The sequence below is a fragment of the Sminthopsis crassicaudata genome, chromosome 2 (assembly GCF_048593235.1).
Source record: "Sminthopsis crassicaudata isolate SCR6 chromosome 2, ASM4859323v1, whole genome shotgun sequence".
NCBI lineage: Eukaryota > Metazoa > Chordata > Mammalia > Dasyuromorphia > Dasyuridae > Sminthopsis > Sminthopsis crassicaudata.
This window is the reverse complement of record NC_133618.1, coordinates 474537236-474550246: the sequence shown is the minus strand read 5'-3', so window position 1 is coordinate 474550246 and position 13011 is coordinate 474537236. Positions and strand designations below refer to the sequence as shown.

Sequence of the window (13011 nt, the reverse complement as noted above, 5' to 3'; positions counted from 1 at the left end):
CTGGAGTTTCAACAGGAAAGGTCAGTTCTCAGGGGAGGAATAAGAAAGACCAGCACAGACGGTGGGGTAGGGGCACACTGCGCCCATTGCGCTGGGAGGGGCTCTGGGATCAGAGAAGCCACTGAGGTAAAGGAATCTGGCACAGGTTGTTAGCTCTTCTCTGCTAATTATTTAGCAGTTCAGAAGAGAAAGCCAAAATATTTTAAAACTCAGATTAGATTTTCCCCGGACCCTGGGGGTGACTCAGGCACAGATCTCGGCACCAGGGGGTGTGGCCTCAGCTACCTCCTGAGAATAGTTAAGAGACTGACAAGTGGGTGGATACGGCCCAAGGCCACACACACTGCCTAGCTTAGCTGGAGGGAGTGGAACTCAGCTCCAGGAAGTCCCAGAGAAGCGGAACCTTTGAACTAGGGACCGCGGTTTCTGGCAGACACTTCCAGTTTGAGCGCAGGGGCTTCTTACGTCACCTGCTGCAGACACCCACTCCCCACCCGGACACATAGGCTGGGCTTCTTGCTGTCTTCACTATTCTACGCCCTCGAAGCACCGTAGTGCTAATCACCTCTGAGGCACTCCCAGGGAGAGGGTGGGGAACTCTCTCCCAGAGCTCTCTCTTAGCTCAGGCTCAGGAGCCGCTGCATCCATCCCGTCTGGGAGGAAGCTGGTAAAGAAGTAAATAATTTCCTACCCCAGAGACAGACCCCAAAAGATTTTTTTTAAGTATGAGCAAAAAAGCTAGAAAAACCATAGATTCCTTCTATACAGAGAAAGACGCGGGTGTCCAACCCCGAGGAAGTTGACAGCAGAGAATCAGATAACAACCTAAAGGGGAACGATTCCTGCCCCCCATCACATAACTCTCTCCTAGAAGAAGCTCTTAAGAAATTGAGGGAGATCGAAGAAAAATGGGGAAAAGAAAGGGAAGTTATGATAGAGAATAACAATGTCCTGAAATTGGAGTTGGAAAAAATAAAGAATTCACAGGAGATGCAGGGAAACAAAATTAGTGAATTAGAAAAGGTTAAAAAATACAGGAAAGTAGGATTTCTGAATTGGAAAAGATAAAAAAGTCTCAAGAAAATAGAATTTCTGAATTGGAAAAAGAAAATAATTCTCAAAAAAAAAAAATTAGGGAAATGGAAAAAAACTCAATAGAGCAAAATAATTCATTTAAAAACGAAATTGGGCATTTACAAAAAGAACTAAAAACTGTGAAAGAAGAAAATAACTCCTTAAAAGTCAGGATGGAACAAATAGAAATGAATGATTCACAGAGAACCCAAGAATCAGTCAAACAAAACAAAAAAAATGAGAAGCTGGAGAACAACGTCAAATACTTACTGGGAAAATCTATAGACCTGGAAAATAGATCTAGGAGAGATAATCTGCGGATTATTGGACTTCCAGAAAACTATGACCAAAAAAAGAGCCTAGATTCTATTTTACAGGAAATTATCAAAGAGAACTGTCCAGAGATAATAGAAACAGAAGGGAAAGTAGATGTGGAAAGAATTCATCGAACTCCTTCTGAAATAGACCCTAAAAAAAGAACACCTCGGAATATTGTGGCTAAGCTGCAGAATTACCACACAAAGGAGAAAATCCTGCAAGCAGCTAGAAAAAAACAATTTAAATACCAAGGTGCCACAATAAGGGTCACCCAAGATCTGGCTGCCTCCACATTAAAAGATAGAAGGGCCTGGAACCTGATATTCCGAAAGGCAAAAGATCAAGGACTGCAACCAAGAATGAACTACCCAGCTAAGTTTAGCATCTTTTTCCATGGAAGAAGATGGTCATTCAATGAAACAGAGGAATTCTATATGTTTCTAAGAAAAAAACCAGACTTAAACAAAAAATTTGATCTACATCCACAAGACTGAAGAGAAACAGAAAAAGGTACACAGAACCCTTGAGAACTGTAACTTTGTTGTGGGTATATAAAAAATACTCAAGGATAATTTGATTTTACTGATATAAAAGAAAAAAAGGGGGGTGTGGTAAAGGGAAGGAGGTCGGTTCAGAAAAAGGGGAAGGAGTGATAAAAAGAGGGAAACTACATCCCAGGAAGAGACATAGAAAATACACCATATCTGAGGGAACTTAGTGAGGGGGAGAATCATTGTGTAAATCTTACTCTCATCAGAAGAGGCTCAAAGAGTAAATAATTAACATATTTGTTTTTCAGAGAATTTTCTCTCACCTCATTAAAAGGGGGGAGAGGAAAAGGGGAAAGGAAAAGGAGAATAAGTGAAGGGACTTGGAGGGAGGGGGGAGGGATCCTAAAAAAAAAAAAAAAAAAAAAGAGGGAGGGTTGCGCGTCACAAGGGGGGTCTGTAAATTAAATATCGGGGAGGGGGATCAGGGGGGTCAAGGGAAAAAAGTATAATCTGGGGATAATACGATGGCAGGAAATACAGAATTAGTAATTTTAACTGTAAATGTAAATGGGATGAACGATCCCATCAAACGGAGACAGATAGCAGATTGGATCAAAAAGCAGAACCCTACAATATGTTGTCTACAGGAAACACACTTAAAGCAGGGAGATACATACAGAGTAAAGGTAAAAGATTGGAACAGAGCTTATTATGCTTCAGGTAAAGCCAAAAAAGCAGGGGTAGCTATCCTTATCTCAGATCAAGCAAAAGCAGAAGTAGATCTCGTTAAAAAAGATAAGGAAACTATATCCTGCTGAAAGGTAGCATAAATAATGAAGCCATATCAATACTAAACATATATGCACCAAGTGGTATAGCATCTAACTTTCTAAAGGAAAAGTTAAGAGAACTGCAAGAAGAAATAGACAGTAAAACTATAATAGTGGGAGATCTCAACCTTGCACTCTCAGATTTAGACAAATCAAACCACAAAACAAACAAGAAAGAAATTAAAAAAGTAAATAGAACATTAGAAAAACTAGGTATGATAGACCTTTGGAGAAAACTGAATGGCAATAGGAAGGAATATACTTTCTTCTCAGCAGTTCATGGATCCTATACAAAAATTGACCATATATTAGGACATAAAGATCTCAAAATTAAATGTAGGAAGGCAGAAATAATAAATGCCTTCTTCTCAGATCACAATGCAATAAAAGCTACATTCAGTAAAAAGTTAGGGGTAAATAGACCAAAAAGTAACTGGAAACTGAATAATCTCATCTTAAAGAATGACTGGGTGAAAGAGCAAATTATAGAAACAATTAACAATTTCACCCAAGATAATGATAATGATGAGACATCATATCAAAATCCTTGGGATGCAGCTAAAGCAGTAATAAGGGGAAATTTTATATCTTTAGAGGCTTATTTGAAGAAAATTGAGAAAGAGAAGATTAACGAATTGGGCTTACAACTTAAAAGGCTAGAAAAAGACCAAATTATAAACCCCCAACCAAAAATTAAACTCGAAATACAAAAATTAAAAGGAGAAATCAATAAAATTGAAAGTAAAAAAACTATTGAATTAATAAAACCAAGAGTTGGTTTTATGAAAAAGCCAATAAAATAGATAAACCTTTGGTAAATTTGATCAAAAAAAAGAAAGAGGAAAATCAAATTGATAGTCTTACAAATGAAAAGGGGGATCTTTCCACCAATGAAGAGGAAATTAGAGAAATAATAAGGAGTTACTTTGCCCAACTTTATGCCAATAAATTTGATAACTTAAGTGAAATGGATGACTTTCTCCAAAAATATAGGCTCCCTAGATTAACAGAGGAGGAGATAAATTGCTTAAATAGTCCCATTTCAGAAAAAGAAATAGAACAAGCTATTAATCAACTCCCCAGGAAAAAATCCCCAGGGCCAGATGGATTCACATGTGAATTCTACCAAACATTTAAAGAACAATTAGCCCCAATGTTATATAAATTATTTGAAAAAATAGGGGATGAAGGAGTCCTACCAAACTCCTTTTATGACACAGACATGGTACTGATACCTAAACCTGGTAGATCGAAAACTGAGAAAGAAAATTATAGACCAATCTCCTTAATGAATATTGATGCTAAAATCTTAAATAAGATATTAGCAAAAAGACTTCAGAAAATCATCTCCAAGATAATACACTATGATCAAGTAGGATTTATTCCAGGAATGCAGGGCTGGTTTAATATTAGGAAAACTATTAATATAATTGACCATATTAATAATCAAATTAATAAGAACCATATGATCATCTCAATAGATGCAGAAAAAGCATTTGACAAAATCCAACATCCATTCCTACTAAAAACTCTTGAGAGTATAGGAATAAATGGATTATTCCTTAGAATAATCAGGAGTATATATTTAAGACCGTCAGTAAGCATAATATGCAATAGAAATAAACTGCAATCTTTCCCAGTAAGATCAGGAGTGAAACAAGGTTGCCCACTATCACCATTACTATTCAATATAGTACTAGAAACGCTAGCCTCGGCAATAAGAGCCGAGAAAGAGATTCAAGGAATTAGAGTAGGAAATGAGGAAATTAAACTATCACTTTTTGCAGATGACATGATGGTATACTTAGAGAACCCCAAAGACTCTGCTAAAAAGCTACTAGAAATAATTCAAAATTTCAGCAAAGTGGCAGGATACAAAATAAATCCACATAAATCCTCGGCATTTTTATATATCACTAACAAAATGCAACAGCAAGAGATACAAAGAGAAATTCCATTCCAAACAAATGTTGAGAGTATAAAATATTTGGGAATCCATCTACCAAAGAAAAGTCAGGAATTATATGAGAAAAATTACAAAACACTTGCCACAAAAATAAAATCAGATTTAAATAATTGGAAAGACATTCAGTGCTCTTGGATAGGCCGAGCGAATATAATAAAGATGACAATACTCCCCAAACTAATCTATTTATTTAGTGCTATACCAATCAGACTCCCAAGAAACTATTTTAATGACCTAGAAAAAATAACAACAAAATTCATATGGAAGAATAAAAGGTCAAGAATTGCAAGGGAACTAATGAAAAAAAACTCAGAGGAAGGTGGTCTAAGTGTACCTGATCTAAAGCTATATTATATAGCAGCAGTCACCAAAACCATTTGGTATTGGCTACGAAATAGACCGGTAGATCAGTGGAACAGATTAGATACAAAGGACAAAAAAGGGTACATCTATAGCAATCTAATCTTTGACAAACCCAAAGATTCCAACATTAGGGATAAAAATTCATTATTCGGAAAAAACTGTTGGGAAAACTGGAAATTAGTATGGCAGAAATTAGATATGGATCCACACTTAACACCATATACCAAGATAAGATCAAAATGGGTCCATGATTTAGGCATAAAGAGGGAGATAATAAATAGATTAGAGGAACAGAGGATAATCTACCTCTCAGACTTGTGGAGGAGGAAGGAATTTATGACCAGAGGAGAACTAGAGATCATTATTGATCACAAAATAGAAGATTTTGATTACATCAAACTAAAAAGTTTCTGTACAAAAAATACTAATGCAAACAAGATTAGAAGGGAAGTAACAAATTGGGAAAATATTTTTAAAAACAAAGGTTCTGACAAAGGTCTCATTTCCAAAATATATAGAGAACTGACCCTAATTTATAAGAAACCGAACCATTCTCCAATTGATAAATGGTCAAAGGATATGAACAGACAATTCTCAGAGGAAGAAATTGAAACTATATCCACTCACATGAAAGAGTGTTCCAAATCACTACTGATCAGAGAAATGCAAATTAAGACCACTCTGAGATACCACTACACACCTGTCAGATTGGCTAAGATGACAGGAACAAATAATGACAAATGTTGGAGGGGATGTGGGGAAACTGGGACACTAATACATTGCTGGTGGAGTTGTGAAAGAATCCAGCCATTCTGGAGAGCAATCTGGAATTATGCCCAAAAAGTTATCAAACTGTGCATACCTTTTGACCCAGCAGCGCTACTACTGGGATTATATCCCAAAGAAATACTAAAGAGCAGAAAGAGACATATATGTGCCAAAATGTTTGTGGCAGCTCTTTTTGTTGTAGCTAGAAACTGGAGGATGAATGGATGTCCATCAGTTGGAGAATGGTTGGGTAGATTGTGGTATATGAAGGGTATGGAATATTATTGCTCTGTAAGAAATGACCAGCAGGAGGAATATAGAGAGGCCTGGAGAGACTTAAATCAACTGATGCTGAGTGAAATGAGCAGAACCAGAAGATCACTGTACACTTCAACAACAATACTGTATGAGGATGTATTCTGATGGAAGTGGAAATCTTCAACATAAAGAAGATCCAACTCACTTCCAGTTGATCAATGATGGACAGAGGTAGCTGCACCCAGAGAAGAAACACTGGGAGGGGAATGAAAATTGTTACCACTAATATCTGTCTGCCCAGGTTGCATGTACCTTCGGATTCTAATGTTTATTGTGCAACAAGAAAATGATATTCGCACACATGTATTGTACCTAGACTATATTGTAACACATGTAAAATGTATGGTATTGCCTGTCGTCGGGGGGAGGGAATAGAGGGAGGGGGGGTAAATTGGAAAAATGAATACAAGGGATAATATTATAAAATATATATATATATATATATATATATATATATATATATAATAAAAAAAAAAATTAGAGTCAATTCTCTGTATATTTTGGAGATGAAGCCTTTATCAGAACCTTTAACTGTAAAAATGTTTTCCCAATTTGTTACTTCCCTTCTAATCTTGTTTACATTAAGTTTTGTTTGTACAAAAGCTTTTTAATTTGATGTAATCAAAATTTTCTATTTTGTGATCAATCATGATCTCTAGTTCTCCTTTGGTCACAAATTCCTTCCTCCTCCACAAGTCTGAGAGGTAAACTATCCTATGTTCCTCTAATTTATTTATGATCTCATTCTTTATGCCTAAATCATGGACCCATTTTGATCTTATCTTAGTATGTGGTGTTAAGTGTGGGTTCATGCCTAGTTCCTGCCATACTGATTTCCAGTTTTCCTAGCAGTTTTTGTCAAAAAATGAATTCTTATCCCAAAAGTTGGGATCTTTGGGTTTGTCAAACGCTATTTTGCTATTATTATTCACTATCTTGCCCTGTGAACCTAACCTATGCCACTGATTAACTAGTCTATTTCTTAGCCAATACCAAATGGTTTTGGTGACTCCGGCTTTATAATATAGTTCTAGATCAGGTCAGCTAGGCCAGCTTCATTTGACTTTTTTTTCATTACTTTCCTTGAAATTCTTGACCTTTTGTTCTTCCATATGAATTTTGTTGTTATTTTTTCTGGGTCATTAAAATAGTTTCTTGGGAGTCTAATTGGTATAACACTAAATAAATAGATTAGTTTAGGGAGTATTGTCATCTTGATTATATTCACTGGGCCTATCCAAGAGCACTTAATGTCTTTCCAATTATTTAAATCTGATTTTATTTGTGTGGAAAGTGTTTTGTAATTTTGCCTATATAATTCCTGACTTTCCTTTGGTAGATTTATTCCCAAATATTTTATACTATCGACTGTTATTTTGAATGGAATTTCTCTTTGTATCTCTTGCTGTTGCATTGTGTTGGTAATGTATAAAAATGCTGAGGATTTATGTGGATTTATTTTGTATCCTGCAACTTTGCTAAAGTTCTGAATTATTTCTAATAGCTTTTTAGCAGAGTCTTTGGGGTTCTCTAAGTATACCATCATGGAGCAGCTAGGTGGCCCAGTGGATAGAGCACCAGCCTTGAATTCAGGAGGACCCAAGTTCAAATCTGATCTCAGACACTTAACACTTCCTAGCTGTGTGACCCCGGGCAAGTCACTTAACCCCAGCCTCAAAAAAAAAAAAAAAAAAAGTATACCATCATATCATCTGCAAAGAGTGATAGTTTGATTTCCTCATTACCTACTCTAATTCCTTGAATCTCTTTCTCCGCTCTTATTGCAGAGGCTAGCATTTCTAGTACAATACTGAATAGTAATGGTGATAGTGGGCAACCTTGTTTCACTCCTGATCTTACTGGGAAAGGTTCCAGTTTATTGCCATTACATATAATGTTTACTGACGGTTTTAAATATATGCTCCTGAATATTTTAAGGAATAGTCCATTTATTCCTATACTCTCAAGTGTTTTTAGTAGGGATGGATGTTGGATTTTATCAAATGCTTTTTCTGCATCTATTGAGATGATCATATGGTGTTTGTTAATTTGATTATTGATATAGTTGATTATGCTAATAGTTTTCCTAATATTGAACCAGCCCTGCATTTCTGGTATAAATCCCACTTGGTCATAGTGTATTATCCTGGGGATGATTTTCGGTAGTCTTTCTGCTAATATTTTATTTAAGATTTTAGCATCAATATTCATTAGGGAGACTGGTCTATAATTTTCTTTCTCTGTTTTCAGCCTACCTGGTTTAGGTATCAGTACCATGTCTGTGTCATAAAAGGAATTTGGTAAGACTTCTTCAATCCCTGTTTTTTCAAATAGTTTATATAGCATTGGAGTTAGTTGTTCTTTAAATGTTTGGTAGAATTCACATGTAATATTGTTACATATTTTAAATCTTCCCTTATGTTCTACTGGACACATGATAATGTTCTATTTTGGAGTTTTTTTCTTTTTCTCTTTTCTTTGCATTTCATTTTAAATAATTTTTTTTTAAAAAGGGCTATCAAAATGTGTCATACCCTTTGATCCAGCAGTGTCTCTACTGGGCCTGAATCCCAAAGAGATCATAAAAAAGGGAAAAGAACCCATATTTGCAAAAATGTTTGTGGCAGCCCTTTTTGTAGTGGCAAGAAACTGGAAACTGATAGGTGTTGGTTTCTAAGCTCTAATTATCTTTATGATAGGGTGTTTTTTTCAAATAATTCTCATGAAAGATGATGAAGTGTCTCAAGAAAAAGTATTTCTACTGCGACACTGATGCATTGCTGGTGGAGTTGTGAACGAATTCAACCATTCTGGAGAGCAATATGGAATTATGCTCAAAAAGTTATCAATCTGTGCATACCCTTTGATCCAGCAGTGCTACTCTTGGGCTTATATCCCAACAAATACTAAAGAAAGGAAAGGGACCCGTATGTGCCAAAATGTTTGTGGCAGCCCTTTTCGTAGTGGCTAGAAACTGGAAAATGAATGGATGCCCATCAATAGGAGAATGGTTGGGTAAATTGTGGTATCTGAATGTTATGGAATATTATTGTTCTGTAAGAAATGACCAGCAGGATGATTTCAGAAAGGTTTGGAGACATGAACTGATGCTAAATGAAATGAGCAGAACCAGGAGATCATTATACACTTCAACAACAATACTGTATGAGGATGTATTCTGATGGAAGTGGATATCTTCAACAAAGAGACGATCTGATTCAGTTCCAATTGATCAATGATAGACAGAATCAACCACACCCAGAAAAGGAACACTGGGAAATGAGTGTAAATTGTTTCCTTTTTTGTTTTTCTCCCCAGGTTATTTTTACCTTCTAAATCCAATTCTTCCTGTGCAACAAGAGAACTGTTAGGTTCTGCACACATATATTGTATCTAGGATATACTATAACATAATTAACATGTATAAGACTGCTTGCCATCTAGGGGAAGGGGTGGAGAGAGGGAAGGGAAAAGTCAGAACAGAAGTGAGTACAAGCGATAATGTTGTAAACAATTACCCAGGCATATGTTCTGTCAATAAAAAGTTATGATTAAAAAAAAAGAAAGAAAGAAAATAAAAAGTATTTCTTCATTTCCTCAAGTTGGGGCCTTGGGGTGTTTTGGGTGGAGCTATAGGGATACATAGTAGCAAGAGCAGCAGCAGTTTATGGCAGATAAGGAGGTATGGTACTACTCAACAGCAAAAGAGATGGTTGTATCCAAGAAGTATACTGAAGCCAATTGAACTGACTTAAGAAACCAATTATTAAATTTTCAATGGAAAAAAAATCAGCAAAATTGGACACTTTAGAAAACATTAATCATGCAGACTAAACTCAAAAGTGTGTAATGTGTATTTTTGGGAGATAGAGTTGTTCAATATTTACCAGAATAACCAGCCCCACCCCAACTCTATATAGAAATAGTGACAAGTAAGCTACAAGGTAGAACAGCTGATGATGGGATATTGAACCCATACTTCTTGTGAGATCAAAGATCAGAAGTCATCCAGGCATTCCTGTGGATGTTATGAATTTATAACTTGCTACTAGATTCATCTCTGAGTACTTGTCTATTTTTTTAAAGTTTGCTAAAGAGAAAAATACTTCTTGTAGTCTTTAGATTCCTGTTAAGACCAGTTCCTATGTTTGACTTTCCAAGGATAATTTATAAACCATCCTTTCACTCAATTGGAAATTTTGGTCTTCTGATTTTAGATACAGTGAAAATTTTAGTTTCTCCAATAGTATATCTACTTTTTTTTCACTAAGCAATAATCTCACATTTAGAGTACAAATAACTAAAAAAAAAAAAAAAAAAAAGGAAAAGAAAAAAGAAAACCCATATGATTCTTAGAAACTTTTGCCCCTCTTTGTACTATCTTGCGATTGTGACTGCAGAAATGCCAAGATAACTACAGAGACTAGCTGTTTAATAATTTTCTTGGTTTTATGTATTTCCATGAACAATAAATTCATTACCAGATTCTCAATTATTATTGATTAGCATCTCCTCTTAAAATAGTCCTTAGGAAGCAATGTGTTTCCAAACTTAACATCTTTTATTCATGAAAAAATCTGCCAGATTTACTCTGCCCAGGCATGGCCTCTGAGAACTGCCAATTCTTTGTCATAAGTAGGTTGAATGATTTTATAGCTAATCAATCTAGCAGGACCTGAACCCCAATTTTCCTGATTTCAAATTTAGCTTTCTATTCACTATATCACACAATCTCTCTGATTGTTCCAGTAGAATGGTCAGTATGATCCTTCCAATAATGTTAACTACAACCTAATACCTGCTACTTGCTGAGTGAATCTTGTCTGCAGAAATAGTAAAAATAAAAGTGTAACTTCTTGTTGAGTCTCAACAAATGACCTGATTTAGACAGATAACCCATTTCTGTGTGATTGATATTCATTGTTTCTACATTCTAAAAATTTTTGGTTAAAATAGCAAGGACATAGTATAACTGTTTTTTCAAACTTGCTTTTAATTTGTAAATCCCTATGTATTACATCTTGTTTTACAAGGTTACCCATAAAGTTTACATGTACTCTTTGGTATAATGACCCTTGAGCATGCTAATCTTAAGACAGTTTTGTCAAGGACCAATGTGAGAAGGACCACACATACAAACAATTATTGCAATATCTCATGTTTTACAAAGTTGACCTGGATTTTATTCACTAATTCCATTGACTTTTAACAGAAGTATGCATATAAAGTCTCATAGAGCCCTTTGAAAATGCTAATATAAAGCTACTATTGTTAACTTGCTCCTACCCTGAAGTCCAACAGTATTATAATCCTACGTCATACAGTATTATCAACTTCCACAAGTGAATTCCAAAATAAACCTATAGTTTACAGAGAGCTGAGAAGAAATTTCAAAAAGATTGCAACATAAGAAAACTTAAGACAAGTACTTCATGTTCTCATCTAGGGAAATTCTCTTTTTAATTAAGTAGCATGCAACTTTGACATCTTAGTCACTTATAAAACCCAGAGAACCAAAAAGTTTTTATTTAACAAAATACATATTAAAATTTAAAAGGGGTGTGTACTATTAAATGCAATCATTATTGGACAGTTTTGTTTAAAATTTTGGGGCTAAATTTCTGTTTGAGGACGATTTGTCAGGAAGTCTGTTCAGTTGTTTTCAGATGTTTCCAACTCTTTATGACTTCATTTGGGATTTTTTTCAGCAAAGATACTTAAGTGATTTGTCATTTCCCTTTCTAGCCCATTTTATAAATAAGGAAATTGAGGCAAACAGGATTAAGTGACTTGCCCGGGGTCACACACTTAAGAAGATGGGTCTTACTGATTCCAGGCCCACTGTGCTATCTAGCTGTCCCTAGGAAGTGTCTATCTACTTAGCCCAAATGAAATACAACAATAAAATTTTAAATATTAGAACTTTAAAAATAATAAATGTAAGAAATTAAGTGCCTTCCAAAGTTAAAATGGACTCAAATATGTAGGTACTAAAATACTATAACTCTAATTTTATTTTTAAATTACAATTAATGTCAAAATCTTTAAATCTAATCTTGGGTCAATCAGAAGGAAAAAAAAAAAACCTTCAATTTTTTTCTAAAGCATGTTTCCTACTTTAATGAGATCCTATTTGCTCCAATTTTTTCAGGCTCTGATTTCAAATTCTCATGAGACTAAATACTGGATAAATTGAGAAGATTTAGAGTCAGGAAGACCTAGGTTCAAATTCTATTTGATATTGTAGATGTCTAATTATGGGTTAAGCCCCTTAATACCTCATTTCAATGCCCTAGAATACTCACTAAGACAATAAATAGCAGATGAGTTCTCAATCTGCTTGGTGAAAAGATGCTTTCCACACTTGGGAATCCTCCCATACCAATAAAATTATAAATCAAAACTTCATCTCATTCTGTCCAGACAACCCTTCCAAAAAACAAAAAAATAAAAGAGAAGGAACCTAAAAATCTAACAAAATAAAAATAAATAAATAGTTTCTTGGCATGAATCAACAGGAAACATTTTTTTTTCAAAGTATCCTAAGTTTAGTCTTTGGTCAAAAAAGACTCTTTAAAACCAAACATATTTTCAGTTATGGAAGTTGCAAATCAGATACCACAGTATTTTTCTTACTCTCCACAACTGTAAAATAATTAAATCTATACCCTCTTTTTAACCCAAAAGCTTATGAATATGAAGCATGATAACTTGGGTATTACCACCTCAATTTCTATAAACTGCTCTAAAGTAAGAATATAGTGAAATGAGGAATGTGATTATAACCTGTAAGATTCTCAGCTAAGCTTACATGTCAAAAGAGGTGATTGGGATTTTTAAAAAGTTAAATGAAATAATTTTTCAATCAGTTATAGCAAAAGAT

General features: G+C 34.9%; 1 protein-coding gene across 1 annotated transcript in view; it reads right to left on the bottom strand.

Annotated features, from left to right (window-relative positions):
* The window catches only part of RHPN2 (rhophilin Rho GTPase binding protein 2), an 81017-nt gene that overhangs the window by 17898 nt on the left and 50108 nt on the right, over positions 1 to 13011 (bottom strand). The gene's annotated exons all lie outside the window — the stretch shown is intronic.